The sequence below is a fragment of the Lampetra planeri genome, chromosome 23, assembly GCF_965212315.1.
Source record: "Lampetra planeri chromosome 23, kcLamPlan1.2.h2, whole genome shotgun sequence".
NCBI lineage: Eukaryota > Metazoa > Chordata > Hyperoartia > Petromyzontiformes > Petromyzontidae > Lampetra > Lampetra planeri.
The window spans coordinates 6128537-6136401 of NC_136129.1; the positions used below are offsets into that span (position 1 = coordinate 6128537).

Below are 7865 nucleotides of genomic sequence, written 5' to 3' on the forward strand. Positions count from 1 at the left end.
CGCTTGTGTTGGAGAGTAAACCCACAACATTTACAATTTGAGTACGACGTTTCGCCGATGACTACAACAACAACAACCAGTCTCATCAGGCGATTTGCCAGAATTGAGAAGCAGTCTTCGAAGACCAGAGTTAATCTGACGCCTGCTTCTTCTTACATTCGGGGAGGACGCCCGGAAAATCCGGAGAAGACCCAGCATGCGCGCGCCGAGGGGATAACGCTCAAAGCTCACGCACAGATGAATGGAGATCCCACTTGCTGTACAGGTCAGTCCCCTCGCCACGGTCTAGATGCCTTACAAATGATGTCTGCGTGATCCTGCAACCCTTGCCCCCAATGTGCACCTCCGCGATTGGCACGGTTGACTACGTACGGTGCGAAAGAAGTTCAACATACATATGATGGATCACGCAACACGTAGACAATAAAAATATTCAAAATAAAATAAAATAAATGAAAACAACGAATTTTATTTAATTGTATTTTTTACCTACGTGACTTTACCGAAAAAATCCTTGCAGTCACGAAAGCTTCAAATCTATAAACAATAAAAAGAGCACAATTATATCAAATAATTTTAAAAAAGCGAATGCAGTTGGCTATGACACGTGGCTAGCCTGGGGTATTGGCAGATGGACGAGACTGGCGACTGAGTGGTAGCACAAAGGAGTTTTAAACGTTTTTGTTTAACGCGTTTGCTGTTGTTGTACATCATCCTCGCAGCAGCAGCGGCTTCTGGCTCGACATCGAACGAACACAGTCGCTGCATCACGCGCTTTCAGATGCGCTTCTACTGCCGTCTGGAACGCTCTTCCTTCCGATATCAGGAAGCCACTGGAGCTATTCGCTTTTACGTCAATCTAGATAGTAAAGTATGTATACAGAACTGCTTTTTTGTGTTTATTTAGTTGTTCTTGGCCCGCACTTCCGATTACAATGGTTATCTACGTACGGTGCGAAAGCAGTTCAACATACATCTATGCAGGATGAGCCTGATTTGCAAGAGCGACCTGGGTCGCCAAACAGGCAAAGAGAAACATATTTTTTAAAAAGTTAAAGTGCAATCAATGACGTAAATATAAATCAGCGTCGAGGTTTTGAACCCGGCTGGCCGGCTTCAGGAGCGTGCGATCCACGACAGCACGGGGACATTACAAAATAATAATAAGCAAACGTCATGGACAGGATTTGAACCTGTGCGGGGAGACCCCATTGGATTTCGAGTCCAACGCCTTAACCACTCGGCCACCATGACTGACATGCCCAAGCTAACGATGTTTTCGTTTTACCCAGGTAAGGCCCATTGAGCTCGATAGCTCTTTCTTGTTCAGAAGCGACCTGGCCACGAATGATAGCTCAACGAAGTGACTGATCACGTGGAAATTTATAGCAGCAGCTGAATACTCCAAACGCACGTTGATTGTAATTGTCGAGGGAAAAACCCCAGAGGACCCGGAGAAAAATCGACGCGACCACGGGGAGAGAGACATCCAAACTCCACATCGACAGGCATCGTCAGGGTCGGGATGGAAGGCACGACCTCCTGTATACCAGGCGAGGTAGTTAACATCTCGTCCAAGAGGACGACTACAGTGGAGATGGAGTGATGAGCACGGGTTGGTGTGCAGGACTGAGTGAGATGGACTTTGGCAGTACGCGGCACTGGACCGTGAGTAATAGCGACGGCGTGGGGAGGCCTTCATGCAGCAGTGGATAGACAATGGCAGCTGTTGCTGCTGCTACCACTGCTGCTGCTGATGCGTTACACCGTATGTTGCACTTCTACGTAGCCAACGTGCTAATCGGAAGTGCGGGGGGAGGAAAGGCTGTTCTAAAGAAACGAGTTCTAAATCTAGACGATTTAAAAGTGCATCGCTTTCAGTGCCATCCTAATATCGGTAGGAAGAACGTTCTAGACGGCCGCATAAGCGCGTCTGAAAGCGCCGCGCGATGCGGTGACCGCCGCCTTTGTTCGATGGCCGAGCCAAAAGCCGCCGCTGCTGCTGACGATGACCGGAGTGTCGCGTGACGATGGTTGCATTGCCCCTTGACGAGATCAGCGAGGTGTTGTGGTCAATTCGTGGCAAGCACTTTGCGCGTAACTGTTCGAGTTCAACGCGTCGCGTTCTCGCATCAATGCAAATCTCGAATCAATTTAAACATTTGACAATCGACGACAAGTTCCCGGACGAATATGCAGTCGGTAGCGTTACCGCAGTTTTCAGGATTTAAATCGGCTACCGGGAAGGAAGACGCACCCCGAGTGTTGAGATAATTACAAGGCCAAAACCGCGTCTTATAATCCGTAGAATAATACAATACGGGTGTAGTACCAACGTGTCGACCGAGTTAGTTCCCCGATCCTTGATGAGTTGCCGCACGACTCAGGCAAACCGCGACGGCGCCGGCCGCCTTTCGGGAGGTGCCGATGTTCGCCTACCAGCACCTGGTGTTCATTTAAGGCCGAGTAGACCTGCGGGAGGCCCGGCGGCGGTTCAAAATACTCGCCACTGCTATTGATGGTCGTGAGCTCGGGGTAATCGAACTGGGGGTCGCCCGGTTCGCAGCGTCGCGCTAACCACTGAGCCAACGCTCCCCCACCGTGCGGACGCGCACAATTGGGCATGCACTGAAATGCACATCAACTACCTAAACACGTAACTAGTTACACAATTGTGCACGTTGTATTGTTACGTGCATACAACATGTGGACGTGTGTACCCGGTGCAATAAACATAACTTATGCAACACACAAAGACAAACGTCCCCCCGTGTAGCCTTAACAGACTGTTGGGGCAAGTTCTGTTAGCGAGCACCTACGAAGGCCGGATTCTTAGCGCAGCGCGCTAACCGCTACACCACCGCTCTCCATCACCCCATCACCACCCCCACACCCCACCCACGCTCACCTCCCCCAGGGAATTTTCATCTCCAATCCATCCATTAACCCTTTGGCGCCACCGCTAATTCGAGTTTCCCGTCGTGTTTTAGTTAAACAATACAACGTAATGAGATTCGCAGAAATAATAATAATCACCGCGGTGGAGCAGTGGCGCAGTGGTTAGCAGCACACTTGGTTATGAACACGGTTACCCCGAGTTGGAACTCTCGGAATAGACGTCCGCTGTATATTTAGCGGTCCCCATCCTTCACCTCGTTCCGTTCCTCTCCGAAAGCCTCGCCTCTTCTCCATGGCCCGTTCTCTTCCCTCCCCCCGCCCCTCCACTGCTTCCCATCCCTCCCCTTTAGTCCTTTTGTGATCGCTAAGCAGTAGCCCCTCCATCGCTGTCACTCACTCTTCAATTCTCGCAGCACTGCCCCCGCCAACTACATCATTCCATTCCGTGTCACCGGTGTGTAAGCTATGGTCATATTCTTGGTTCTTTCGGTAAAGTCACGTAGAAGGGAAATAAAAAAGTAAAAAATATATTTAAAAAAATATAGACATTACTGCAACACAAGCAATCATCATCAGGTGTGAAATCCACACCTGATGATGATTGCTTGTGTTGCAGTCGAAACGTCGTGAGAATTTGTATTGTTTTATATTAGTATAATTTTATTATTTCCCTTTTACGTCACTTTACCGAAAGAACCAAGAATATTAATCCTTGCAGTCACGAAAGCTTTAAATCAAAAGCTATGGTCAATCAAGCGTCTTGAGTGAAGGCGCTCTGTAAATACATAAATACAATGACATTAGATTATCCGAAACCGGTCCTGGGCGCCCATCCTCTTTCATCAACCAGCACTGGCAAGGCCTTCATCCGGCAGTGGATTGAAAAAAAGCTGACAATTATCACGATTGTATTAAATTATATGATGATCACTACCACCACCACCACCATCGTCGTTGTCTATATTCTACGAACTGCGTGGCTGATGGCGACTCGCGCATGAAAAATGTTTCATAATAATTTTGGAACATCGTCATCAGCCACGTTCATTCCACTGTTGGATGATGGCCCTCCACCTCTCACGATCCCACCATGCAGTCGTAGTAGCAATAATAATAATAATCATCTCAGCTTGCACCGCACCGTCGCACAGTATTCGGTCGTTTTCGAAGAGACACAGAGAGAGAGACTTTGACTTTTAAACAACTTTTATTGCCGCCAGCAGCAAAAGCACTGGAGGCGATTTCGATATGAATTACACGAAGTCACCAGCAAACAAATGAAAGTAAACGCTACAAATCCACGTGCTGTGGCGCTAAAAGCACCGCGCACAACACCAAAGAAAAGTCACGTGATGGTGGTGGTGGTGGTGGTCATCGCGGACGCCACGGTGACGAGCGAGCGCTTCAGAAGGTGAACATGAGGGTGCCGTCCACGCTGATACAGAGGGCTTTTCCGGCTCCCCAGCGTTCGAAGAAGACGTGCACATCATCGGCATGTGTGTGGTACGCGTGCTCCAGCCGGAGCCGCGCCTTAAGCAGGCCTCTGAACACTGGAGAGAGAGAGCGGACGACTCACGGACGCGAGGAGGAACCACAGCCAAAGTGGGGAGAGACAGCATCCAAGCGGTGAGTCGGCACTATCAACCATTGCCCAAGCTCTGCAGTCCTCTCTATACACTCATAGATATTTTTTTCAGCCAAAATAAAAGGTGTTTTTTTTTCTACACGTGGGACAAAATCTGAAGTTGCATCCACTCCGTCTCCCAGTGGGATGTACTTGTCGGACGCTCTGCCATATCTGTTTTTGTTGTTATTGAAACAAATACATTTCCGAACGGATTATGAAATATGATCATTGCTGTAACGTCGGTCTATTATTATATAGACAGCGTGTGTTGGTTACAAGGCAATGCTGCCGATGATGAAGCGGAGAGAGAGAGTTTATTTTTAGTTATTTTCTCGAGAGCTGCGTGGGATGAGAGCCGCAGGTCATAAGTTCCATTCCCTTCCGAGTGTGAGTGTATATATAGTATATACATATAAGCGTCATTAATTATATTTGTTTGAAAGTGTACCTAAATAAATAGATGGTTATTTATTTATTTCCCGAACACATGTTTGCTTGTTCATAACCTATCATCGGCTCAGAGCTTAGTCGAACTCGTGGAGTCGAGATGTAATACTTTAATAAAGTCGTACCCACGCTACTGAGACGGTGGCATGGCCTGGCCGAGTCGTCATAGCGCGTTTGCCGCTCGTTGCAGAATCTCGCGGTTCGAGACCCAGCGGCCGCACTGGTTAATAACCACGGGTTTATTCACCATGGAATTCGCGCCGTCTGCTTCACGGTGAATATTTTTTTTTATCACCCGCCGCCCCCCAAGCTCCCTTGACGGTGTTCGACCAGCGTCACCTTTCAAATATTTTTCCCCAAAATGTTTTTAAAAAATTAGTTTTTTTTACGCACACCCGACCAACGCAGTTTCAGACAACCCAGCGACACTCGGGACTGGTTTCCCCTCGCTCTATCGCCGAGCAAAAGCAACCACGCCTCGTGACGAGCCACACTTTTGCAAACAGGTTGAGCGCGGCTCAACCAGGTGTACGAGTCGTTGACGGGAGGGAACAGCCAGAAAGTTCAAGCCACCCTTCCCCCCAAAGACAAAGATCCCCCGTATAGCCTTAACATAGTGTTGAGGCAAGTGCTGTTAGCGAGCACCTACGAAGGCTCGCACGGCACACGAGGGGGTGGGTGGCCGACACCTCGCCCGGCCGCCTTTGTCTCCCCAGTGGCGATGTTTACAAACCGCACCAGGTACTCATTTGAGGCTGAGTCGACCTAGGGGAGGCCCAAGACCGGTTCAGATAATCGTCACACTGGTGTTGGCCGTGAGCGTGAATGGAACTCGCCGGGATCGTAGCGCAGCGCGCTAACCGCTGCACCACCGCTCCCCCCCCTTCCCCACCACCACCACCAACTTCCACCACCGTGGCCTGCGTTGACGGGAACACGGGGAGGTCGCAGTGTGTGTGGTGGTGGTGGTAGGTGGAGGGGGTTGTGGGTAGGTGGAGGGGGTTGTGGGTGGGTGGAGGGCGGGTGGTAATTAATGAGCGCAATTACGCAGCCGCCCGGCCTCGTTAATGCGAGACGCTGTTCAGCGCCGGGGGCCGGTGGCCTTCGGCGATCAGCTGACGTCAAAGGTCAGGCAAACAAGAGGGCGTTCTATCGTGGATTGTGTTCAGTGGGGTGCGCTGTGTGTGCTGCGTGTGCGATTTTGGTGGAGGGGCGCAGCGCAGCGCCTGCGACGCAAACCGCGGCGGCCCGAGTTCGATTCACGCTCACGGCCAACACCACCCGTGTGACGATTATCTGAACCGGTACCTGGGCCTCCCCTAGGTCGACTCAGTCTCAAATGAGTACCCGGTGCAGTGTGTAAATATCGCAGCTGGGGAGATAAAGGCGGCCGGGCGTGGTGCTGGCCACCCCCTTCGTGTGCCGAACCGGCCTGTAGAGGTGCTCGCTAGCAGCACTTGCCCCAACAGTCTGTTACAGGCTACACGAGGGGGGGGGGTCTTTGTCTTTGTGTGTTTGTGAGCGGGGAATTCGGCGGGAGACGTCGCGGCAAGATGATAACGACGAAGGCCGGTGGTGACGCGTAATAACAATAACAACAATGATAGCGATGTATGTGTTGTGAATATTTAACTTCTCTCGCACCCGCGCGTGGCCGACCGTGCTGATCGGAGGCGCGTTGACAGCGGCGGCCGCGGGTAACAATGACGAGGATGGCAACGGGAGAGTTTGTGCCGGCCAAGGAACGGAACGCGTCCGAGAGGACCCCCCCCACCCTCTCCGACGAGGATGGAGCGATGGCATCACGATGGTCACCGGCTGCGTGGATCGTCACGTCGCAGGGTGGCGAGAGCTGGCCGCGTTGATCCGGCGGAGGATTGAACAAGGCCGACGTTGACGACTTGTAACGCGCCCACGTCCACGTGGCCGCGTTAAGTCATTTCGCCCCCCTTTCGCCAAACCCCCGGTTGATGCTCATCCAGCGGCGGGTCAAGAGGACTGTGCGCGCGCCCGCCCGCCCGCAGCATCGCCCCGGATTATAAGACGCTCCGGAATGTAAGACGCACCCCCCACTTGCGCCCGCTGTCAATAAAAGTTGACCAAATCTGGCCACGCGCAAATTTACCGTGTTATGAGACGCACCACTCACCCACCCCCAAAACCGTTGCTTGAACGCACAAGGCCGGGTTGGTGGGCTGGGGGTACGTGGTGGGGGGGGATGGGGGGAGTGCGTCTTATAATTCGGAGACTATATTCTTAGGTTTTTTCGGTAAAGTGACGTAGGTGAAAATTTAAAATTAAAATTAATGAAAGTAAAATACAAATCAAATAAAAATCACGCGATCATCATCACCGAAAAAACCTAAGAATATGAATCCTTGCAGTCACGAAAGCTTCAAATCTAGAATTCGGAGACTACTCTACGAGTGTGTTTACTGCGTACGAATGATATCTCCCCACGCTGGCCAGACGTCTTGGGGTCTTGGGGAGGAGGGAGGCACCCACGCCCTCGGCTCAGCCAGAGAGCGCGGGTACCTCCGCGCCTCCGATTAGCACGACGGGCTACGCACGGTGCGAAATAAGTTCAACATACATACAAAGGCAAATATCCCCCGTATAACCTTGTGACCGACTGTCGGGGCAAGTGCTGTTTGCGACCACCTATGAAGGCCTGCACGGCACACGAGGGGGGGGGGGGGACGCCAGCGCCACGCCCGACCGCCTCGCCCAAGTGGCGATGTTTACGCATCGCGCCGGACACTAATTCGAGGCTGAGTCGATCTAGGGGAGTTCCCATGACCGGTTCAGATCATTGCCACTGGTGTTGGCCGTGAGCGGGAATCGAACTCAACACACACACAACCCCCCCTTCTCCCACGTCCTTCTCGCCTCG

The 7865-nt window shown here is 51.5% G+C and overlaps 1 non-coding gene across 1 annotated transcript; it reads right to left on the reverse strand.

The window, feature by feature from the left end:
- Positions 1-1172: 1172 nt before the first annotated feature.
- On the reverse strand, positions 1173-1254 carry TRNAS-CGA (transfer RNA serine (anticodon CGA)). Its single transcript has one exon. It is a non-coding gene; the product is annotated as a tRNA-Ser (tRNA).
- Between the last annotated feature and the right edge of the window lie 6611 nt (positions 1255-7865).